Raw genomic sequence first — 26,020 nt, forward strand, 5'->3', positions numbered from 1 at the left:
ACAATTCTCCTACCTGGTAATCTTTAAAAAAAAAATTTTTTTTTCTAGAAGTGATTTTAGAAGAAAAGCCTGGAGCGCTCACCATCGAAACAAATCTGAAGGAAAGTAGTCTACTCTCTTGATAACTACAGTAGACACGCAACAAATACACCCCGAATGAATGAGTAGTTGTGATACTACAGCCAAAGCCAGAAATGTACAGAAGTCCGAGCGAGCCCAGAATGCTGAAGCGCTGAGACTCGCGGCGCCAGAAAGGACCGGAGGCAGGAGGCGAGGAAAGAGGGGCGGGGTGGCCGTACCTTGGACGAAGGGCCTAGCATGGCAAGACGGCTGCAGTCTGGGCTCGGCTTCGTGCTGGGGAGAGGGGGACCTGGGCGCCCCAAGACTCTCGCCTCTGGCCCAAGTCGGCCCCAGCTCGCAGCGGCCTAGCCCCAGGTGACGCTCACTTTCTCGGTGAGGTTCCCTAACCGCTAAACTGGGAATTCAAATCTGAAGAGCCCGCCCTCTCAGCCAGCCCGGGATTGGCGCGCCCAGGAACTGCGTCACCGTGCGTCTCACTGGGACTCAGGAAAACTGGGGGTGGTCCCCGCTCCGCGTGAGCAATGCTGTTTCTATAAAAACTGGGCGACCCCAAGCTGCAGCGGGTACTGAGCACGCTCCTATAGTTGTTCTCGGACTCGTTTTTTCTTCAGAGGGGCGCCAGCCACACGTTCCGCCGCTCCTCCCGAAATGCTCTGCGGCAGGAAGGCCTACGTCAGACGTCGACTGCGCGCTCCCGCGCTACTGCAGTTTAAGAAGCTTGGCCCTTCCCGGCTACCCTCCTGCTGTATGTGTGAAAGCTAACAGCTTTTGGTTAGGGCTACCTTCCTAGTGTGAGGAAACGGCTTGCTGAATACGTTTGAGAGAGCTTTTAGTTTTCTCAGACCGTCAGATATTTGAGGCCGAGAAGGAACGTTTTGTTCTTAGGGGATAATGGACTGAATGCAAAGTTATACTTGCAATGGGATGTTTAGTTTGAGCTATTCCCCCAGGAAGTGTGATTTTTTTTTTTTTAAACCTGATTGTCTCGAATACTACTCTGGGTTGCGATGCAGTTCGTGACAGTCGCGTTTAGATTTATCCCTGCCTTAGGCTACTCCCAGTGATGCTGTGCTCTGACTAACCACCGCGGAGTACTGTGTATCCTTCGCCTCAGCGCCCCGGCACGACTGGGGCGCTGGCTGGAAGCATTGTGTATGGTACCTTGTTTCAGTCTTGGCGGAGGAGCCAGAGGAGTAACTAGTGTTTTCAGCCTTAAATCCCTTCCAGCTCCAATCCTGCATCTTCTGTTCATGGACTCCGCCCCCTCCCCCACCAAGTCAGCATTTAGGACAGGAGAGTTTATTTTTTGCCTCATCCAAGAAAATTCTCAACATCCTAGAGTCATGTATCGCATTTGTCCGTTAAGACTGGACTGAAATGGTTGTAATGGATTAATTTTTTTAAGTGACTTTTGCGATTCCCTCTTCTAAATCTTGTATCCACTAAGTCTTGTGCTCACCGAATATTCAGAATCTAAAATATAAATTTTAAACATCAAATGAATGCAAGTAAGGAAAATAAACCAGTTGGGGGTGGGAGGTGGGAAGCAAATCATAGATCAAATGAAGTTTCTGTCTGTGCAGCATAATGGGAAAATGGCCAGACATGGATTTGCACCAAATTTATGGGATAAACCAGACTTAAAATATATGTTTGGTGTCGTCTATGAAATGCATTTTGTGGGATAGAGAGACTTTGAAAAGACAGGCATTCATACTTCAAAGTATCTGAAATAGAGGTATGAAAGATTTCTGTTCCTGATGATGGAAATAGCCATGGCTCACACATTCAGCCAAAACAGGAACCTTGAAATATTAACGGCAGACCCTCAGAATTACAGACTTTAATTTTTTAATTAGTCACTTCTCATGTGAGAAATAACTAGGATCTAGCATGCTCCAGGGTGAACAGCAACAGGAATTTACATAAAGGTGACTAATAATTTTCCAAGGAAAACTGGATAACAGTTTGTGGATAAAAAGTTCAATGAGAAGGCATACAGGCCGAGGGACAATGTTCATCTGTCCAATGGGACATCAACATGCTTCCCTGGATGGACCCTCTAAGTTTGTGTCTGCCAGGTGACAAGCAGACGAGCTTCTTATCGTCACAGCCAGGCACCTGGGATAACCTGCCCTAAATCTGTAACTCCTGGGAACACATACAGACTCACTTAGGGTCCAGAAGACAGACATAGGAGGAGAAGACTGGAATCCTCATGTTGTGTGGGAGTTGCTGCCAAGAGATCTGGGTCTGCTTAGCCTGGAAGAATATTCCTAGGACAATGGTAAGTTCCATACTAATTGACCATATAGCATTTTGAGGAGAATTATAAAAAAGATGCTCTTTCCTCAAGGTCAGTGGTTCTCAGCCAGGGATGATTTTGCACCCCAGGGGACATTTGGCAATGTCTGGAAATATAAATGTCACAACTAAGAAGGGTGCCACTGCCAGCTGGTGAGTAGAGGACAGGAATGCTACGAAACATCCTATAATGCACAGGACAGCTCTTCCACTACAAAGAATTATCAAATCTAAAATGTCAGTAATGCCAAGGTTGAGAAATCCTACGTTTGGAAAATGTAGCCCTGAATTAGGATTTTAGTCGCCTCTCACTCTCTCAGCTGTGTTCCCAATGTAAGGCACAACTGTGCAACCACTACACCCTTTCTGGACTTAGAGGAGGGATGAGGATGGAGTCAACAGTGAGGTTATCGAGGCTTTTTAGAGGATGACCCTTCAGTAGAAAAGCCTGCCAAGGAGATTATTTTGTGATAGAGACAGTATACAAACACACAAACATATATAAACATACCGTTACAAATTGTAATAAGTGCTATGAAGATGTATCAGTTTGGGTCCTGCAGGAAGCTGATGGTGAGATGCAGTTAGGAGTATAAGAGATTTATTGGGAGATAAGGCCTGTGAAAGTTTTAAGGGGTGGAAAAAGAATTGGGCCTGGTAAATCTTCAGGCTTTGATGCAAATCAGACATTTGTGAAAGAAAAAGGGAGAAGGAAGCAGAATTGGTCAGAGGGAGCCAAAGATTGCAATACAAATTGACAGAGTGTTGGCTAATGAAGTAGGGAGTTTGGGGGTAGCCCATCAGAGGACTCCCGCAGTGGGCAGAAGTAGGCAGGCCCTGAAATCCATCATGCTGGAGATGGGAAGAACATGCCTTGGCTCAAAGGCTTAAAAAATTTTTTTTAGCTGAAATATAATTGACATATAACATTATATTAGTTTCAAGTATACAACAAAATGATTTGAATATGTATGTATTGTGAAATGATCACCACACTATGTCTAGTTAACATCCATTCTTACACATAGATACAATTTTGTTTTTCTTGTGATGAGAACTTATAAGATATACCCTTTTAGCAACCTTTTTTTAGTTAATTTTTTTCTAAGATCTACCCTTTTAGCAACTTTCAAATATACAGTTCAATATTTTTAACTGTAGTCATATTGTTGTAAATTATACCCACAAGACTTCTTTATTTTATAACAGAAAGTTTATACGTTTTGACCACCTTCTTTCACCTGTCCAACCCCAACCCACACCTCTGGCAACCACCAATCTATTCTTTGTATCTATGAGTTTAGTTATTATTGTTTAATTTCACTATTAATTGTGAAATCATACAGTATTTGTCTTTCTCTGTCTGACCTATTTCACTTAGCATAATGCTCTCCAGCTCCATGCATGTTGTTGCAAAGGCAATATTTCCTTCTCTTTTACAGCTAAATAATATTCCATTATATATATATATATATATACACCACATTTTCTTTATCCATTCATCCATCAGTGGACACTTAGGTTCTTTCCATGTCTTGCGTTTTGTAAATAATGCTGCAGTGAACATGGGGGTACAAATATCTTAGTCTTTTTTTATTTGGTTAAATACCCAACAGTGGAATTGCTTGATTATATAGTAGTTCTATTTTTAATTTTTTGAGGAATCTCCATACTGTTTTCCATAGTTGCTGCACCAATTTACATTCCCTCCAGGTGCGCACAAGGGTTGTCCTTTCTCCATATCCTTCTCAACACTTATCTCTGGTGTGCCGCTTGTGGGATCTTAATTCCCTGACCAGGGACCAAACCCGAGCCCCCTGCAATGGAAGCTCAGAGTCTTAACCATTGGACCGCCAGGGAAGTCCCATGACAACATTTCTAACAGGTGTGAGGTGGTAGCTCACTGTGGTTTCGATTTGCATTTCCCTAAGCATTAGTGATGTTGGGCACCTTTTCCTATACCTATCGGCAATTTGTATGTCTTCTTTAGAAAAATGACTATTCAGTTTCCCTGCCGATTTTAAAATCATATTTGTTTTGCTACTGAGCTATGAGTTCTTCATATATTTTGGATGTTAACCCCTTACCAGGTTTATGATTTACAAGTATTTTCTCCCATTCTGTAGGTTGCTTTTTCATTTTGTTGATTGTTTCATTTGCTCTGCAAAAGCTTTTTAGTTTTAGTTTGATCTAGTTCCACTCATTTATTTTTCCTTTTGTTGCCTTTGCTTTTGGTGTCAAATCCAAAAAATCATTGTCAAGAACGATGTCAAGGAGCTTACTGCCTATGTTTTCTTTTAGAAGTTTTATGGTTTCAGGTCTTATGTTCTTTTTTTTTTTTTTAGGAACCCCCATACTGTTCTCTATATTGGCTGTACCAATTTACATTTCCTCCAACAATGTAGGAGAGTTCCTCTTTCTCCACACCCTCTCCAGCATTTATTGTTTGTAGACTTTTTGATGATGGCCATTCTAACTGGTGTGAGGTGATACCTCATTGTAGTTTTTATTTGCATTTCTCTAATAATTAGTGATGTTGAGCATCTTCTCATGTGTTTGTTGGCCATCCATATGTCTTCTTTGGAGTAGTATCTATTTAGGTAAGTTGCTTCATTAGCAAATATTTTCTCCTGTTCTGAAGGTTGGCTTTTTGTCTCATTTATGGTCTCCTTTGCTGTGCAAAAGCTTTTAAGTTTCATTAGGTCCCATTTGTTTATTTTTGTTTTTATTTTTATTACTCTAGGGGGTGGGTCAAAAAAGATCCTGCTGTGATTTATGTCACAGAGTGTTCTGCCTATATTTTCCTCTAAGAGTTTTATAGTATCCAGCTTGCATTTAGGTCTTTAATCCATTTTGAGTTTATTTTTGTGTATGGTGTTAGGGAGTGTTCTAATTTCATTCTTTTACACGTAGCTGTCCAGTTTCACCAGCACAACTTATTGAAGAGGCTGTCTTTTCTCCATTGTATATTTTTGCCTCCTTTGTCATAGATTAGGTGATCATAGGTGCATGGGTTTATCTCTGGGCTTTCTAGCCTGTTCCATTGATCTATATTTCTGTTTTGTGTGCCAGTACCATACTGTCTTGATTACTGTAGCTTTCTAGTATAGTCTGAAGTCAGGAGCCTGATTCCTCCATCTCTGTTTTTCTTTCTCAAGATTGCTTTGACTATTCGGGGTCTTTTGTGTTTCCATACAAATTGTAAAATTTTTTGTTTTAGTTCTGTGAAAAATGCCATTGGTAATTTGATAGGGATTGCACTGAATCTGTAGATTGCTTTGGTTAATATAGTCATTTTCACAATATTGATTCTTACAATCCAAGAACATGGTATATCCTCCATCTGTTTGTGTCATCTTTGATTTCTTTCATCAGTATCTTATAGTTTTCTGCATACAGGTCTTTTGCCTCCTTAGGTAGGTTTATTCCTAGGTATTTTATTCTTTATGTTGTGATGGTGGATGAGATTGTTTTCTTAATTTCTCTTTCTGATATTTTGTTGTCAGTGTATAGACATGCAACAGACTTCTGTGTATTAATTTTGTATTCTGCAACTTTACTGAATTCATTGATGAGCTCTAGCAGTATCCTGGTAGCCTCTTTAGGAGTTCTGTGTGTAGTATCATGTTTCTGCAAACAGTGACAGTTTTACTTCTTTTCCAATCTGGATTCCTTTTATTTCTTTTTCTTTTCTATTGCTGTGGCTAGGACTCCCAATTTCACTCTTTCGTATGTGGCTGTCCAGTTTTCTCAGCACCATTTATTGAAGTCAAAGGCTTTATTAGATCCTGAAGTCCATGCAGTTAAAGTCTGTCAGATAGCTGTACTCATCATATAGCAGTGACACTCTTTCATAAAAGGAGATTAGAATTGCACACTTCCATGCCTATCATAGGAGGATAATTAAAAGATCATAACAGAAGTTTCTTTTCTTTTTAAAAAAAATTTATTTATTTATTTATTTATTTGGCTGTGCCAGGTCTTAGTTGTAGCATGTGGGATCTTTTTTTTTGTTTTTTTTTCTGTTTTTTTTCTTTAACATCTTTATTGGATTGTAACTGCTTTACAATGGTGTGTTGGTTTCTGCTTTATAACAATCAGCTATACATATACATATATCCCCATATTTCCTCCCTCTTGCATCTCCCTCCCACCCTCCCTATCCCACCCCTCTAGGTGGTCACAAAGCACTGAGCTGATCTCCCTGTGCTATGCGGCTGCTTCCCACTAGCTATCTATTTTACATTTTGTGGTATTTATAAGTCCAGGCCATTCTCTCACTATGTCCCAACTTACCCTTCCCCCTCCCCGTGTCCTCAAGTCCATTCTCTATGTCTGCATCTTTATTCCTGTCCTGCCCCTAGGTTCTTCAGAACCCTTTTTTTTTTTTTTTAGATTCCATATATATGTGTTAGCATATGGTATTTGTTTTTCTCTTTCTGACTTACTTCACTCTGTATGACAGACTCTAGGTCTATCCACCTCACTACAAATAACTCAATTTTGTTTCTTTTTATGGCTGAGTAATATTCCATTGTATATATGTGCCACATCTTCTTTATCCATTCATCTGTTGATGGACACTTAGGTTGCTTCCACGTCCTGGCTACTGTAAATAGAGCTGCAATGAACATTGTGGTACATGACTCTTTTTAAATAATGGTTTTCTCAAGGTATATGCCCAGTAGTGGGATTGCTGGGTTGTATGTTATTTTTAGTTTTGTAAGGAACCTCCATACTCTTCTCCATAGTGGATGTATCAATTTACATTCCCACCAACATTGCAAGAAGGTTCCCTTTACTCCAAACCCTCTCCAGCATTTATTGTTTGTACATTTTTTGATGATGCCCATTCTAACGGGCGTGAGGTGATACCTTATTGTAGTTTTGCTTTGCATTTCTCTAATGATTAGTGATGTTGAGCATTCTTTCATGTTTTTGTTGGCAATCTGTATATCTTCTTTGGAGAAATGACTATTTAGGTCTTCTTGCCATTTTTGGATTGGGTTGTTTGTTTTCTGATATTGAGCTGCATGAGCTGCTTGTAAATTTTGGAGATTAGACCTTTGTCAGTTGCTTCATTTGCAAATATTTTCTCCCATTCTGAGGGTTGTCTTTTGGTCTTGTTTATGGTTTCCTTTGCTGTGCAAAAGCTTTTAAGTTTCATTAGGTCCCATTTGTTTATTTTTATTTTTATGTCCATTTCTCTAGGAGGTGGGTCACAAAGGATCTTGCTGTGATTTATATCATAGAGTGTTCTGCCTGTGTTTTCCTCTAAGAGTTTGATAGTGTCTGGCCTTACATTTAGGTCTTTAATCCATTTTGAGTTTATTTTTGTGTGTGGTGTTAGGGAGTGTTCTAATTTCATTCTTTTACATGTAGCTGTCCTGTTTTCCCAGCACCACTTATTGAAGAGATTGTCTTTTCTCCATTGTATATTCTTGTCTCCTTTATCAAAAATAAGGTGACCATACGTGCATGGGTTTATCTCTGGGCTTTCTATTCAGTTCCATTGATCTATATTACTGTTTTTGTGCCAGTACCATACTGTCTTGATTACTGTAGCTTTGTAGTATAGTCTGAAGCTGGGAGCCTGATTCCTCCAGCTCCGTTTTGCTTTCTCAAGTTTGCTTTGGCCATTCGGGGTGTTTTGTGTTTCCATACAAATTTTTTGTTCTAGTTCTGTGAAAAATGCCAGTGGTAGATTGATAGGGATTGCATTGAATCTGTAGATTGCTTTGGGTGGTATAGTCATTTTCACAATGTTGATTCTTCCAATCCAAGAACATGGTATATCTCTCCATCTGTTTGTATCATCTTTTAATTTCTTTCTTCAGTTTCTTTTAGTTTTCTGCATACAATTCTTTTGTCTCCTTAGGTAGGTTTATTCCTAGATATTTTATTCTTTTTGTTGCAGTGGTAAATGGGAGTGTTTCCTTAATTTCTCTTTCAGATTTTTCATCATTTGTATATAGGAATGCAACAGATTTCTGTGCATTAATTTTGTGTCCTGGTACTTTACCAAATTCGATGATTAGCTCTAGTAGTTTTCTGGTAGCATCTTTAGGATTCTCTGTGTATAATGTCATGTCATCTGCACACAGTGACAGCTTTACTTCTTTTTTTCGATTTGGATTCCTTTTATTTCTGGTTCTTCTCTGATTGCTATGGCTAAAACTTCCAAAACTATGTGGAATAATAGTGGTGAGAGTGGGCAACCTTGTCTTGTTCCTGATCTTAGTGGGAGTGGTTTCAGTTTTTCACCATTGAGAATGATGCTGGCTGTGGGTTTGTCATATATGGCCTTTATTATGTTGAGGAAATTTCCCTCTATGCCTATTTTCTGGATTTTTTTTTTTATCAAAAATGGGTGTTGAATTTTGTCAAAATCTTTTTCTGCATCCATTGAGGTGATCATATAGTTTTTCTCCTTCAAGTTGTTAATATGGTGTATCACATTGATTGATTTGCATATATTGAAGAATCCTTGCATTCCTGGGATAAACCCCACTTGATCATGGTGTATGATCCTTTTAATGTGCTGTTGGATTCTGTGTGGTAGTATTTTGTTGAGGATTTTTGCATCTACGTTCATTAGTGATATTGGCCTGTAGTTTTCTTTCTTTGTGACATCTTTGTCTGATTTTGGTATCAGGGTGATGGTGACCTTGTAAATGAGTTTGAGAGTATTCCTGCCTCTGCTATATTTTGGAAGATTTTGAGCAGGATAGGTGTTAGCTCTTCTCTAAATGTTTGGTAGAATTAGCCTGTGAAGCCATCTGGCCGTGGCCTTTTGTTTGTTGGAAGATTTTTAATCACAGTCTCAATTTCAGTGCTTGTGATTGCTCTGTTTATATTTTCTGTTTCTTGTGATGGCTCAGTCTCAGAAGGTTGTGCTTTTCTAAGGATTTGTCCATTTCTTCCAGGTTGTCCATTTTATTGTCATAGAGTTGCTTATAGTAATCTCTCATGATCCTTTGTATTTCTGATGTGTCAGTTGTTACTTCTCCTTTTTCATTTCTAATTCTATTGATTTGAGTCTTCTCCCTTTTTCTCTTGATGAGTCTGGCTAATGGTTTATCAATTTTGTTTATCTTCTCAAAGAACCAGCTTTTAGTTTTATTGATCTTTGCTATTGTTTCCTTCATATCTTTTTCATTTATTTCTGCTCTGATCTTTACGATTTCTTTCCTCCTGCTAACTTTGGTGTTTTATTGTTTTTCTTTCTCTACTTGCTTTAGGTGTAAGTTTTGGTTGTTTATTTGAGATGTTTCTTGTTTCTTGAGGTAAGTTTGTATTGCTCTAAACTTCCTTCTTAGAACTGCTTTTGCTGCATCCCGTAGGTTTTGGGTCATCGTGTTTTCATTGTCCTTTGTTTCTATGTATTTTTTGATTTCCTCTTTGATTTCTTCAGTGATCTCTTGGTTATCAAGTAGTGTATTGTTTAGGCTCCATGTGTTTGTATTTTTTACAGATTTTTTCCTGTAATTGATATCGAGTCTCGTAGCATTGTGGTTGGAAAAGATACCTGATACTATTTCAATTTTCTTAAGTTTACCAAGGTTTGGTTTGTAACCCAAGATACAATGTATCTTGGAGAATGTTCCATGAGCACTTGAGAAGAAAGTGTATTCTGTTGTTTTTGGATGGAATGTCCTATAATTATCAATTAAGTCCATCTTGTTTAATGTATCATTTAAAGCTTGTGTTTCCTTATTGCTTTTCATTTTGGATGATCTGTGCATTGGTGAAAGTGGGGTGTTAAAGTCCCCTTCTATGATTGTGTTACTGTCTATTTCTCCTTTTATGACTGCTAACATTTTCCTTATATACTGAGGTGCTACTATGTTGGGTACATAAATATTACAATTGTTGTATCTTCTTCTTGGATCGATCCCTTGATCATTATGTAGTGTCCTTCTTTGTCTCTTGTAATAGTTTTTATTTTAAAGTCTATTTTGCCTGATAGGAGAATTGCTACTCCAACTTTCTTTTGATTTCCATTTGCATGGAATATCTTTTTCCATCCCCTCACTTTCAGTCTGTATGTGTCCCTAGGTCTGAAGTGGGTCTCTTGTAGACAGCATATATATGGGTCTTGTTTTTGTATCAATTCAGCCAGTCTGTGTCTTTTGATGGGAACATTTAATCCATTTACATTTAAGGTAATTATCCATATGTATGTTCCTATTACCATTTTGTTAATTATTTCGGTTTGTTATTCTAGGTCTTTTCCTTCTCTTGTATTTCCTGCCTAGAGAAGTTTCTTTAGCATTTTTTGTAAAGCTGGTTTGGTGGTGCTGAATTCTCTTAGCTTTTGCTTGTCTGTAAAGGTTTTAATTTCTCTGTCGAATCTGATTGAGATCCTTGCTGGGTAGAGTAATCTTGGTTGTAGGTTTTTCCCTTTCATCACTTTAAATATGTCCTGCCACTCCCTTCCGGCCTGCAGAGTTTCTGCTGAAAGATCAGCTGTCAAGCTCATGGGGATTCCATTGTACGTTATTTGTTGTTTTTCCGTTGCTGCTTTTTTTTTTTTTTTTTTTTTTTTTGCTGTACGTGGGCCTCTCACTGTTGTGGCCTCTCCCATTGTGGAGCAGGAGGCTCCAGATGCTCAGGCTCAGCGTCCATGGCTCACGGGCCCAGCTGCTCCGTGGCATGTGGGATCTTCCCGGACCGGGGCACGAACCCGTATCCCCTGCATCAGCAGGCGGACTCTCAACCACTGTGCCACCAGGGAAGCCCCTCCCTTGCTGTTTTTAATATTTTTTCTTTATTTAATTTTTGATAGTTTGATTAATATGTGTCTTGGCATGTTTCTCTTTGGATTTATCCTGTATGGGACTCTCTCAGCTTCCTGGACTTGATTGACAACTTCCTTTCCCATATTAGGGAAGTTTTCAACTATAATCTCTTCAAATATTTTCTCAGTCCCTTTCTTTTTCTCTTCTTCTCCTGTGACCCCTATAATTCGAATGCTCGTGTGTTTAATGTTGTCCCAGAGGTCTCTAAGACTGTCCTCCATTCTTTTCATTCTTTTTTCTTTATTCTGCTCTGCAGTAGTTATATCCACTATTTTATCTTCCAGGTCACTTATCCATTCTTCTGCCTCAGTTATTCTGCTATCGATTCCTTCTAGAGAATTTTTAATTTCATGTATTGTGTTGTTCATCATTGTCTGCTTTTTAGTTCTTCTTGGTCTTTGTTAAATGTTTCTTGTATTTTCTCCATTGTGTTTCCAAGATTTTGGGTATTTTTACTATTTTACTCTGAATTCTTTTTCAGGTAGACTGCCTATTTCCTCTTCATTTGTTTGGTCTGGTAGGTTTTTACCTTGCTCCTTCATCTGCTGTGTGTTTCTCTGTCTTCTCATTTTGCTTCACTTACTGTGTTTGGGGGTCTCCTTTTCACAGGCTGCAGGTTCGTAGTTCCTGTTGTTTTTGGTGTCTGCCCCCAGTGGCTAAGGTTGGTTCAGTGGGTTGTGTACACTTCGTGATGGAGGGGACTAGTGCCTGTGTTCTGGTGGATGAGGCTGGATCTTGTCTTTGTGGTGAACAGGACTGCATCCAGTTGTATGTTTTGTGCTGTCTGTGACCTTATTCTGATTTTAGGCAGCCTCTCTGCTAATGGGTGGGGTTGTGTTCTTGTCTTGCTAGTTGTTTGTCATAGGGTGTCCAGCAGTGTAGCTTGCTGGTCGTTGAGTGGAGCTGGGTCTTAGCTTTGAGATGGAGATCTCTGGGAGAGCTTTCACTGTTTGATATTATGTGGTGCCGGGAGGTCTCTGTTGGACCAATGTCCTGAACTGAGCTCTCGCACCTTAGAGGCACATGCCTGACACCTGGTCAGAGCACCCAAGACCCTGTCAGCCACACAGCTCAGAGGAAAAGGGACAAAAAAAGAAAGAAAGAAAGAAAAAAATAATAATAAAATAAAGTTATTAAAAATAAAAAGTAATAAAAAAGAAAAAAAAGAAAGAAGAGAGCAAACAAACCATAAAACAAATCCACCAATGATAAAAGCGCTAAAAACTATACAAAAACAAAACAAAACAAAAAACAGACAGAACCCTAGGACAAATGGTAAAAGCAAAGCTCTACAGACAAAATCACAAAAAGAAGCATACACATACACACTCACAAAAAGAGAAAAAGGAAAATAAAATATATATCTATATATTAAAAAAAAAATGAAAAAAGAGAGCAGCCAAATCAATAAAGAAATCTACCAATGGTAATTAACTCTAAATACTAAACTAAGATAAACATAAAGCCAGGAACAAATTAGATGCAGAAAGCAAACCCCAAGTCTACGGTTTCTTCTAAAGTCCACCACCTCAATTTTGGAATGATTCGTTGTCTATTCAGGAATTCCACAGATGTAGGGTTCATCAAGTTGATTGTGGAGATTTAATCCACTGCTCCTGAGGCTGCTGGGAGAAACTTCCCTTTCTCTTCTTTGTTTGCACAGCTCCTGAGGTTCAGCTTTGGATTTAGCCCCACCTTTTCATGTATGTCACCTGAGGCCATCTGTTCTTCACTCAAACAGGACGGGGTTAAAGGAGCAGCTGATTTGGGGGCTTTGTCTCACTCAGGCTTGTGGGAGGGAGGTGTACGGAATGCGGGGCGAGCCTGCCGCGGCAGAGGCCAGTGTTATGTTGCAACAGCCTGAGGCATACTGTGTGTTCTCCTGGGGAAGTTGTCCCTGGATCACGGGACCCTGGCAGTGGTGGGCTGAACAGGCTCCTGGGAGGGGAGGTGGGGATAGTGACCTGTGCTCGCACACAGGCTTCTTGGTGGTTGCAGGAGCAGCCTTAGCATCTCATGCCGGTCTCTGGTGTCAGCGCTGATAGCTGCGGCTTGCGCTGGTCTCTGGAGCTCGTTTAGGAAGTGCTCTGAATCTCCTCTTCTAGCACACCCGAAACAATGGTCTCTTGCCTCTTAGGCAGGTCCAGACTTTTTCCCGGATTCCCTCCCGGCTAGCTGTGGGGCACTAGTCCCCTTCAGGCTGTGTTCATGCAGCCAACCCGTCTCTCCCTGGGATCTGACCCCTCAGCTCCCAGCCCCCACCCGCCCTGGTGGGTGAGCAGACAAGCCTGTCTGGCTGGTGAGTGCCTGCCTGCACCGATCCTCTGTGCGGGAATCTCTCCACTTTGCCCTTTGCACCCCTGTTGCTGTGCTCTCTTCCGTGGCTCCGAAGCTTCCCCCCGCCACCTCCTGTTTCAGCCAGTGAAGGGGCTTCCTAGTGTGTGGAAACTTTTCCTCCCTCACAGCTCCGTCCCAGAGGTGCAGGTCCCGTCCCTATTCTTTTGTCTCTTTTTTTTTTTATTGTGCCCTACCCAGGTATGTGGGGAGTTTCTTGCCTTTTGGGAAGTCTGAGGTCTTCTGCCAGTGTTCAGTAGGTGTTCTGTAGGAGTTGTTCCTCATGTAGATGTATTTCTGATGTATTTGTGGGGAGGAAGTTGATCTCCACGTGTTACTCCTCCACCATCTTGAAGGTGTCCTCAGCATGCGGGATCATTAGTTGCACCATGCAAACTCTTAGTTGTGGCACGTGGGATCTAGTTCCCTGACCAGGGATTGAACCTGGGCCCCCTGCATCGGGAGCATGGAGTCTTAGCCACTGGACCACTAGGGAAGTCCCAGAATTTATTTTCAATGGCTTTCAATTTTTTTTGTTGCAACCCACAGTAAGAAATATGTTTTACATTGTAACCTAATAAATATAAAAATACATATAACTAAAAAAAGTTTTTGGAACATTACTTACCCTTACTGTGTGCAATGCATGCTGATATTTTCCTTTTATATATACTGTTTTTTAGTGTTTAATTATAGGACAATGTGAATATTTTCATGTTTCTGTACGATTAGAGATTGTTTTTTCTTTTTAAAAAATTAAGACAAAATTCACATAACTTAGAATTAACCATTAAAAAAAACTAACCATTTTAAATTATACAATCTAATGGCATTTAGTACATTCAGAATGTATACAACTACCACCTACAAAAAATTTTTATTACCCCCCAAAGGGAATCCCATACCAATGTCATTCCCTATTCTCCCCACCCCTTCTGTCTCTATAAATTTACCTATTCTGGATATTTCATATAAATGGAATCATACAATATGTGACCACTTGTGTCTGGTTTCCTTCGCTCAGCATAATTTTTTTGAGGTTCATACACATTGTAGCATGTTTCAGTATTCCATTCCTTTTTATGGCTGAGTAATATTCCATTGTATATATTCAATATATATCACATTCTGTTTATCCATTTCTCCATTGACATTTGGGTTGTTTCCACCTAAATATATAACAATCTAATTTGAATTGTTAACGAATTAGCTTCAGTAGCATACACAATTCTGCTTCTATAAAGCTCTGTCCCCTCTTTTATGTTGTTATTGTCACAAATTATATCATTTAACACCATATGCCCATTTTCATAGATTTATAATTATTGTTTTATGCATTTGTCTTTTAAATCATATAGGGAAAAAAGACCTAAAAACCAAAAATACAATAATACTGGCTTTTATATTCACCTTTGTTGTTACATTTGTCTGAGTTCTTGATTTCTTCTTGCTTCAAGTTGCTATCTAGTGTCCCTTCATTTCAGCCTGAAGGACTCCCTTTAGCACTCCTTATAGAGCAGATCTGCTAGTGACAAACTCCCTCAGCTTTTATTTACCTGGGAATGTCTAACTTTCTCCTTCATTTTTGAAAGATAGTTTTGCCAGATATAGAATCCTTAAACAGTCTTTTTCCTCTCTGAATATGGCATTCCACTGCTTTCTGGTCTCCGTAGTTTCTCATGAGAAATCAGATGTTAATGTTATTGAGTACCTCTTGTATGTGACAAATCTCTCATTTCACAGCTTTCAAGATTCTGTTTTTGTCTTTGTCTTTTGATATCAAGTCCCCGTTCTTTCTCTAACTCTCTCTGTATCTATTGGCAAGTTACTTTATCTCCATTTCCTCATTTATGAAATATAATAATTGTGAGGATTAAATAAAATGATATATGTAAAACACTTAGCACAGAGTCTGGCATATATTAAGTACTCAGTAAATGAAGTTTTTATTATTATAGATTTGTGATTTTGAACCATTTTCTCTAATGTCAAATGCTGCCCAAAAGACAAATGTGGTAAGGATTAAAATGCACTCTTTAGATTTAACAATGAGGCCTTAGGACAACAGATTTAGTAGGGCAGAAGCTCAGTTATAGTAGGTTAGGGAATGATTGGGAAGAGAGTGCCTGAAAATAGCCACAGAGACATTTCTCCCCTCCCCTCCTTGCTGAGAAATGTGTAAAGGGGAGGAGAGAGAACCCTAAGTAGAACATTTGGGGTTCAGGAAAATCCATAGCGCCCCCAGGGTTGGAGAGACTTGACTTTGACTTAGGTGGGATTATTATTATTACTATTATTATTATTTTCTTGGAGCAAAGGTTGGTGAATTATTAGCCTTGCACAAGTGGAGTGTTATTATTTTTAGAATAACTAGCTGGAAGGAAGGAAGGAAAGAACAGTTGGTAGAGGTGTGAGGGATTTTTTAGGTAGGGAATAGTCTTAAAGTTAAAACCTTCTCATGGCCTATATTTTTGTCTTTGTTGTAGGAAAAGAGATCATTGGCTAAAAGAGCTAGGAGGTATAGAAGTGTTTAATCTTCAATATAATTCCTCTGTGAGAAGAGTGGTTAAATTTTGGAACAGATGTTAATGGAAAATATGAGAGAACTGACTTGAGAGAACAGAGAGATTGCTGGAATGTATTGAGAATCAAGCTAAAGTTGGAGTCAAGATTTAAGTAACACCAGTTTGCAGGATTGGCAATTTCTGTTTCTAAAACACATTTTGTAAGAGAAAATATTAATCCAGGGCTGGGATTATTTTGGAGTGGGTATATGGCAGAATGATAATAACACAAAGGAGTTGTATTTTTTGATAGGAGAGTTGTTGAAATGATAGACTATGTTTTTTGTTTTAGTTGGATGGGATTAAAAATAAAGGTAAGAGGGCTATTGGGAGAGTTAGAGAGGTCAACAGACAATAGGAGCTTGAAGACAATAGGAGTTAAGCAAATAAGAGAACTGGAAGGCTGGGTGGTAAGCATGTGAGATATTAGAGTATCAGAGATGGGGCCATTCCTAGGTGACTCCGAAGTTTAGGAAATAGTTATTCATATGGATAGTCTAGCTGGTTGTAGGCTGAGGTTGGGGTAACATGAGAGGCCTGATGGTATTAACAGTTAGTAACTATGTCTATAATACCTGTTATAACTAGTATTAATATTTTAGTATAGCTAAAAGTGAAATGAGGTGTCTATGATTTAATATGATGTGACTTGATAAGCTGTATTGTGTTCCTCTTTGTCAGTTCATACTAATAGGTACAGAAACTACACTGAAGCCTGCTTGATGTCAAAGACAGAAATGGAGCCAGTTTATTAAAGAGTCTCAAATTATTATGAAGTAAACAGAGGATGGTTTGATTTCCCCAATCCTTGCTTCCAACTGTAGTCTGTCAAATATCTCATTCTCTAAATAGTGGCTATCTTGAAAACATCTTGGCCTCATTCTGTCACCTGAAGATCCCTGCCACTCAAAGGAAACCACAATATCCCAGCCCCTTCCCGGTCTTTGGGGAAATGCTCCAAATCTGTCTAACTCTAGTCCTGCTGCTTCCATCTCCTCCCCATGCTGATATTATTCCTAGGAAATATATTAGGGATGACGGAATTTCATCTGTTCCTTGCTAACAGAAACAAACAAAATGTACCACACCGTAAGTGACAGCTTTGCCCATTGAAGGAAGGTCTGACTAGGGCTCTGCTTAGCTTATCTCTCATGCCATCTTGTGGTTAAATAGGTGGCTGCACTGGGAGCCTTTTATTCTGGTCATGCCTGCTGCTTTCAGGTTAAGGGCAATTTTATCTGCCTTTTTTTCTGTGGTTTTGGATCTGGATTCCAGGGTTAAGGAGAGAGGCAAACTGAGCCTAGTGTCCTCCACACTGACCAGGTTCAATGGGTTGAAGGGAGGCTCTTTCCCTGTGACTAGATTTCACTTAGATTTCCCACAGGTATTTTAAATTCAACATATTCATAATAGAACTACATCAATCTGCGTCCCCTCACCCTTCTGTATCCCCCTCCTTACCTTCACCCCAGGCTTCCCCTCAGTAACTCCCAATCTTAAACTCTCTTCTCCTTTCCTCTTTATCACATTGAAAGACTGTTTATCCACTGCTAAATCAGAGCCTAAAGCCATTCTAGATTTCCCCCCCTCCCCTTCATTTCCTTTTTCTGGCTCCCAGTTCCAAGTGGCCACTAATCTCCTATCCATTTCCTACATTCTTCTGCCACTGTTTGAGTTATAGCCTTCAATATTTTTCACTGAAACTATTGCAGTTGTTTGTCTCTATCATGTTTCCCATTTTACAGCCTTGCCCATCTCAGAATTTTCCTTCATATTGCCTGCAGCTTGATTGATCTGAAACTCAAATTTGAAATCCTTTAATATCGCCGAAGAGCCTACAGGGTAAAGTCCAAGATCCTTGATGTGTCTTAAAAGGTACCCTGTGAGTTGGCATTTGTCTGCTTTTAAGCCTCCTCTCTAATCACTCCTCATTTCACACACAACAACTAGTAACACTTATACCTCCTGGAACACACTGAGTTTTGTCAGGCTCTGGGCATTAGTTCATATTGTTTCCTTTTGTTTACGAACAAACATCTGTCGGTCTTATCTTGGGGTAGTTCAGGTCCAGTAGAGGCATCCTGCAAAATTTCCGTGGGGTATGTATCTGTTTGGGCCTGTAAGAAGCAGATGCATCACTCAATGGGGTGATGGAAGAGAATAATAGAAGGGTCCCTTGAAGAGAATTTAATAAGGGGAATATTTATCAACATAACCATCAAGGGATGGTGAAATACCCAAGGGCTAAAAAACAGGTAGAAGTGTTTATCCCCCCTAGACCTAAAGGGGCAAGGGGAAGGAACAGCATTTTGGAGCTGGGAGAGATCTGTAACTCTGTGTGAGAGTGCACCCAACAGTTACAATGTCTGAAAGCAGAGGAATGTGGCCACTGCCAAAAAAAGCGTGGGGGTGGGGGATGTAGAATAAATAGCCCAACTCCTCTCTCCTTCCACCTTTTTTTCTTCTGCTGGTTCTTCTCATTGGCTGATTCCAAATGAAAGCCAAAGTCTAAGGAAGCCAAGGTGAAGCAGTCTATAGAGGTTATCCTCCCAGGGTAGGGCAGAGAATGGTAAAGGATCAGGAGGACCTAACAGAGAACAATCAGCGCAGAGGGGAAACCTGTCTGCTAGTGTTCTGTGAGAGGAACGGGGCAAGAGGGCTAGGGATGTCACCTTTCATTTTGAAAATGTTCAATTAATCTCCTGTTTTCAGATGGTAGCTAATCTCTTAGCTTTGATAGGTATTCCCAAGTCTTAGGCTGGGGAGGAGGTCTAGGAAACTATTTTGTTAAAATATAGACTTTCAACCATTTCTCCTGTTTTCAGCTTGACTCCACACTTTGCCTTCAAATGTACCTGCAGCCTCTAATTCCTGAAACCTTCTGGGATTTGCAATTCAAATCAGCTTCCTTCTCATTAGCTTCCTTCCCCCTGCAGGTTCGGTGTCTGACATCCCCTGTCCACTACGTCAGTTTTTGCTAAAACATTTCACTAAAAACATTATTTTTACTATCCTGGTCAGGAAACAAATCTGCCTTCTGCTTTAGAGGGAGACATCATTTCTGTCTTTCTAAACTGTTTTCCATACAAATATCTTTGAAAAGATAGTCTGGAGCAAAAGCTGTCAATACTTCTTTACAACACATGCAGAAATACAGGAGACCACTGAAAATTGCCTCCCAACAGTAAGGAAGAAAGAGAGTCAATTCATGGATTGGCCCTTTTAAAAAAAGGAATGATTTTCTAAATTTCTGGTTGGTGGAGACCCTGTATCCCTGACTTCAGAAACAGACGGTGGTAAAGTATGCATTATATTCTAACTCCTTTTCAGGCAGTCTGTTTCATGAAGCAGAATTTAAGTGCTTTTTTCCATCAAAGTTCTATCTCTCTCATAGTAAGTATGATGTCTCTCAGACTCCAGCATTGAAATACCTATCAGTCTTAGTTTTGGGTATTGATGAGTTTTGGTCATTTCATAGGTATTTATTTATTTATTTGTTTAGGCTGTGCTGTGCAGCTTGCAGGATCCTATTTCCCCGACCAGGGATTGAACCAAGGGCCCTGGCAGTGAGAGCGCTGAGCCTTAACCACTGGATTGCCAGGGAATTCTCCCATAGGTATTTTAAATAGGAAGTTGGGAAAGGCTTTGTAGAAAGAATGTGTAAAGGTTAGCAAAACCTTTTCTCTTGCTTTGTGGGCAAATGTGACCTTGGGTTGACTTTCTAATCATGTTTCTCTGGAATCCTGATAAAGTAGAATGTCAACTGTCTAATTAGCAATATTGTTTATGGTAAAAATGACCCTGATTGGGGTAATTTTGCTAGGTCAGGAAGGTTCCTGGTGTGAAGCCAAAACTTTGGGCTTTCCTAAATAACTCAGTATATCTTTTGGGGGTGGGGATCTGGAAGCTATGCTCATGAAAGTTAGTTCCTATCTGGGACATGGGCCTTCCAACCCAGGATGACTATTGCACATGTCCATGTGGGTCTCATTCTCTTCCACTTGAGCTGTTATTTGGGGGAAGACAAGCACCTGGGCTGGTGGATTGCTTTGAGTAGTACTCCTACATAAGGAGAATGCCTGATACTGCCCTGCTCGCTTGCTGTCCTTGCATACTTTCGGCTCCAAGTGTGATCTGTTTTGGTCTTGTGAGACTAAATATCTAGATGAACTTAGAGATAAGCAAGAGGAAGCACTGCTGAGCATTTTTAAGAAGATATAATTTCTCTGTGTGTTTTTTATATGATTTATTTAATGGTAAGTTTATAAATAAATTTATTTTATTGAGGTATAATTGACATACAATATTATATTAGTTTCAGGTGTACAACATAATTCGACATTTGTATATATTACAAAATGATCATGACAATAGGTCTAGGTTACATCTGTCACCATACGTAGCTACTGATTTTTTTTCTTGTGATAAGATCTTTTAAGATTTACTCTCAGCAACTTTCAAATACACACTACAGTATTGTTATGTATAGTCGCCATGCTGTGCTTTACATACCCATGAATTATTTACTTTATAACCAGAAGTTTGTACCTTGTGACTCCCTTTGCCTATCTGCCCATCCCCCAAGCCTTGCCTCTGGCAGCCGCCAATCTGTCCTCTATCTGTGAGCTTTTTTTTTCTTTTATTCTTTTGTTTTTTCTTTTAGATTCCACATACAAGTGAGATCATAAGGTATGTGTGTCTCTCTCTGACTTACTTCATTTAGCATAATGCCCTTCAGCTCCATCCATGTTGTCACAAATGGCAAGATTTCATTCTTTTTAAGCCTGAATAATATTCTATTATATATATATATATATATATATATATATATATATATATATATATATATATATATACCACAATTTCTTTATCCATTCATCCATCAATGGACACTTAAGTTGTTTCCATGTCTTGGCTATTGTAAATAATACTGCAGTGAACGTGGGGGTACAAATATCTTTTCGAGTTAGTCTATTTTTCTTTGGTTAAATACCCAGCCGTGGAATTTCTGGATCAGATGGTAGTTCTATTTTTAATTTTTTGAGGTATCTCTATACTGCTTTCTATAGTGGTTGTACCAATTCACATTTCTATCAACAGTGCACAGGGTTCCCTTTTCTCCACATCTTTACCAACACTTGTTATTTTTTGTCTTTTTGGTAAGTGCCATTCATTCTAACAGGTGTAAGGTGATATCTCATTGTGGTTTTGATTTGCAAGTCCCTGATTATTAGGCATATTGAGCATCTTGTTGCCTGTTGGCCAGTTGTATGTCTTCTTTGAAAAAATGCCTGTTAAGATCCTCTGACCATTTTTGGATTGGTTGCTTTTTTACTGTAGGTTACCTTTTTATTTTGTTGATGGTTTCCTTTGCTGTGCAGAAGCTTTTTAGTTTGATGTAATCCTACTTGTTTACTTTTGCTTTTGTTGCCTTTGCTTTTGGTGTCAAATTAAAATAAATCATCACCAAGACTGATGCCAAGGAGCTCACTGCCTTTGTTTTCTTCTAGGAGTTTTATGGTTTCAGGTCTTTAATCCATTTGAGTTAATTGTTGTGTATGATGTAAGACAGTGGTCCAGTTTCATTCTTTTGTATGTGGCTGTCCAGTTTTCCCAATACTATTTATTGAAGAGACTGTCTGTAAGTTAATTTACTGTATGTATGTAGGTTTATTTCTGGGTTCTGTCTTCTGTTCTATTGATCTATGTGTCTGTTTTTATGCCAATACCTACTGTTTTGATTACTATAACTATGTAATATAGTTTGAAGTCAAGGAATGTGATGCCTCCAGCTGTGTTCTTCTTTTCAAGATTGCTTTGGCTATTTGGAATCAAGAAGATATCATTTTAAATGAAAACTCTGATCTTAGTCTGTAAAGTGGTTTAGAACCATCATGCTGACAGGGAAAATAATCCTGGCTCAGGATTCCTTTCTGTTAGTCATTATCTGCAGAGAAAATTCTCAGACAAATTTCAAACATCTTTAAATTGATGGGGTGACTCATCAGGAAGATCAAGAAAATGCTAGAGCAGTATTAATGGGCATTTGACAAGAACTTCTTAAATTTAAGAACGTGGGGTGATATGTGTATAATTTCTAAAATAACAACTGTCTGAATGATACCCACTAGTGGTTATTTTGACAGCTCTTTCTTCCCCAACCTTGTGAGACTTAACAACATTTTTATTAAAGATTTTGATGAGAATGATAAAGGCTAATCAAATGTGCCATCACTATGACTCTAGGGTAGAGAGTATATTATATGATAAAATTAGGATCCAAAATATCTTCTAAAAGCTTGAGTAATGAGCTAAATAAACCAAATATAACTTAAATGGGATAGTTATAGGTCTTACTGGCATAGAAATAAGGTTTTATATTTGAGTTCCTCAAAACAATAACCAACTGCAGAACTATAAGATAGAAAAGTGGCATAAAAGTAACATGTGTATCCTAAATATTCTCAAATATTATTGCCAGCCTTCTGGGGTCACCCTTTTGTTTAACAGTCAAATAAAATTAGTCTATACTCTATTGTTTAACTTCAGGAAATCCAAGGATTTTGGCATGGGGAGGGAGGTGGGGGTTGGGGAGCTTACATTCTCCTTATTATCTTCAATAAATTCATGCTCTGAACTTGTGCTTTTTGCACAGTTTTTCTAGTGAATTCTCTGTTTTTCCTATTTCTTTTTCTTTCTTTCCATTTTCAAGAGAAGGAGGGGATACAAGTCCTGACTGAGATACCAAGTTCTCTGGATTCCTTCTGGTCCCTGATGTGGAGCATCTGGTTGATTTTGCTCTTTGGACTGGAAACTGTTGAGGTATGTGTCTCTTTTTGTGCCCGCACCATACAGTTTTGAATACTGTAGATTTGTAGTATAGTTTAAAGTCAGGGCGTGTGATACCTCCAGCTTATTCTTCTTTCTTAAGATTGTTTTGGCTATTCGGGGTTGTGTTTCTGTACAAATTTTAAGATTATTTGTTCTAATACCATGAAAAATGTCACTGGTATTTTGATAGGAATTGCATTGAATCTGTAGATTACTTTGGGGATTATGGCCATTTTAATAATATTAATTCTTCCAATCCATGAACACGATATATCTTTAAATTTGTCTGTGTCATCTTCAGTTTCTTGCCATTTGTGACAACATGGGTAGACCTAGAGGGTATTATGTGATAAGTGAATTAAGTCAGATAGAGAAAGACAAATACTGTATGATTTCACTTATTTGTGGAATCTAGAAAACAAGATAAATGAACAGACATAACAAGACAGAAACAGAGTCACAGATACAGAGAACAAACAGGTGGTTGCCAGAGGGGAGGAGGATAGGAGAAGATGAGTGAAATAGGTGAGGGAGATTAAGAGGTACAAATTTACAGTTACAATATAAATAAGCCACAGGAATGTAATGTACAGCATGGAAAATATAGTCAATAATAATGTAATATCTTCATATGTTGACAGATGGTAACCAGACTTATCATGGTGATCATTTTGTAATGTATAGGAATATCTAATCACTATGTTGTGCACCAGGAACTAACATAGTATTGTAGGTAGGTCATTTATACTTCAAAATACAAACTTATAGAAAAAGAAATCAAATTGTGGTTACTGTAGACGGGGTAGGAGAAGAGGGAACTGGATGAAGGTGGTCAAAAGGTACAAACTTCCAGTTATGAGATAAATAAGTACTAGGAATATAATGTACAACATGATTAATATAATAAAAGTTGCTGTATGTTATATATGAAAGTTGTTAAGAGAGTAAATCCTGAGTTCTCATCATAAGAAAAAATATTTTTTTCTTTTCTTTTGTATCTATATGAGATGATGGATGTTCACTAAACTTATGTCATGGTATAAGTCAAATCATTGTGCTGTACACCTTAAACTTATATAGTACTGTATGTCAAATAAAAATCTCAATAAAACTGGAGGAAAAAACCCCACATATAATACTTGGCAGCATTATTCTAAATTTCAGGAGTATTTAGAATAAATGCAGTGATTGATATCCCTGCCCTGATCTGGGCCTCATGTATCTCTTTCCTCAAAGAAAGAGGTGGAGGAAGAGGAAGAGTAGGAAGAAAAAAAAGCAAAGAGAAAGAAGTATAAATATAAATGGTCAAAGTGAAAAAAATGCTCAATTTTCCTAACAATTAAATAAGTGAAAATAAAAACAGCAATGAGACAGCACATTTGACTATCATGTAGATAAAGATTAAATTGTGATTATGTCCACTGCTGGTGAGGGTGTGTAGTGGTAGACCCTTGACCACATAGTTGCTAGAAATAGAAATGTTTATAACTTTTCTAGAGGGAAATTTGATAACTATTAAAGTTTTAAATGTACATATATTTTGAACCAACAATCCAACTTTTAGTAATTTATTCTAAATAAATAATAATACAAGTATGAAATAAAGTATATATATAAGGATAAGCACAGTATTATTTGTACTAATGAAATGAAAAATTATCTAAATTTTTTTCAATGTGATTGATTAAATAAAAAATGGTACCTTATGCAAATGAATGCTTATACAGCCATTAAAACTGCTAAGACATGTAGAGGTTTTGCCATAGAAGGAAGACCATCACTATTTAATTTTTTTTTAATTTTTTTTTTAGCTACATCATGCGACATGTGGGATCTTAGTACCCCAACCAGGGATTGAACCCGTGCCCCCTGCATTGGAAGCACGGAGTCTTAACCACTGGACCTCTAGGGAAGTCCTAGTCCATGACTATTTTAAAGTTAAGAAGCAAAACAAGGTAAAGGACAGTAATTATACTATAGCCCCACTTATTTGAATATATTTTTGATGCCTGAAAGGATATTCTTTGAATTAGTCAAGAACTCCTTTGGTGCCAAATCTAGTCAAATTAGTTTATGTAGCAAAGGAGATTTGTTGAAACGACTGAGGTAGCTCACACTTAAAAACAATTGCTTCCAGAACAAAAGAAGTTTTAGGGAATTCGGAGACTAGAGTGTGGAGCCTGAACACTGCCAGCCTTTTTTTTTACTTTTTCATCTCTTTCTCTCTCTATCTTGTTTTGGCTTCATTCTCTCTTACTGTAGACAGGATTCCTCCATGTTGTGAGAAACATGGCTGCCAGCTACTTCTACAGATACAAATGGTACAACTCTAAAACCAGTGTGGCAAAAGAGATTCCTTTTTCTCAGCTTCCCATTGTGAAAATCTCAGGGCAAGATTCTGATTAGTCTTGTGTCATACGCTCACATTTTTTGACCAAGTAGTGTTAATATGAGGGTGATATTCTATGATTGGCCAGCCTGTTGTCAGGGGAGTGGACTGCTTCTATAAGAAACAGTAATATGGACATGGCCACTGAGGTGATAGTTATGAACTGCACAGCTAAGCCAGTTGTGTCTGTTGTATACATTAAAATGTTAATTATGGTTATTTCAAGGAGGTGGGATTAGGAAGGAGACTTTTGCTTTATATAATCTATATTTAAAAATTTTTTTTACAGTGAGAATATATTTTATACTGAGCAAAACAAAGTTATTCCAATTTTGAAACAAAAAGATAAGGAATAAGAACTTATTATCAAAGTCTACTGAAAAAGAGATTCAGGGGCACATGGTACATTGTAGAAAAGTATTTGTATAGCCCCAAGGCTATGCATGGCCCCTAGGGTTGGAATTAAAACTAGTGAATGGAAGCTATAGAGAGATATTGGCTAAACATAAGAAAAAATGTTCAAAGTCAGAATTTTCTAAGAATGGAGTGCATTGCCTCAAGAAACATTAAGTTCTCACATAAGTTCAAATATAGGCCAGGTCACTTGAAGAAGGTGATATCATGAGGATAAAATACCAGAATGGTATGTGTACCAGGTAACCTTAAGTTCCTTTTCAACTATAATTCTATGATTTTCTAAAGGGTAGATCTTGTTT

The 26,020-nt window shown here is 38.5% G+C and overlaps 1 protein-coding gene and 1 long non-coding RNA gene across 2 annotated transcripts in view; one reads left to right on the plus strand and one right to left on the minus strand.

Moving 5' to 3' along the window:
* Nucleotides 1–651, minus strand: part of MIS18BP1 (MIS18 binding protein 1) — a 60,757-nt gene extending 60,106 nt beyond the window's left edge. Inside the window, exon 1 of the mRNA XM_033428442.2 lies at nt 300–651. The gene's annotated coding sequence lies outside the window, so the exon portion shown is untranslated. The remainder of the gene's footprint in view (nt 1–299) is intronic.
* LOC125963684 (uncharacterized) lies at nt 648–25,022 on the plus strand. The gene is made up of 3 exons (XR_007476036.1): nt 648–2,368; nt 22,797–22,906; nt 24,727–25,022. It is a non-coding gene; the product is annotated as an uncharacterized LOC125963684 (long non-coding RNA).
* Nucleotides 25,023–26,020: the final 998 nt, after the last annotated feature.

The sequence above is a fragment of the Orcinus orca genome, chromosome 2 (genome assembly GCF_937001465.1).
Source record: "Orcinus orca chromosome 2, mOrcOrc1.1, whole genome shotgun sequence".
NCBI classification, from domain to species: Eukaryota; Metazoa; Chordata; class Mammalia; order Artiodactyla; family Delphinidae; genus Orcinus; species Orcinus orca.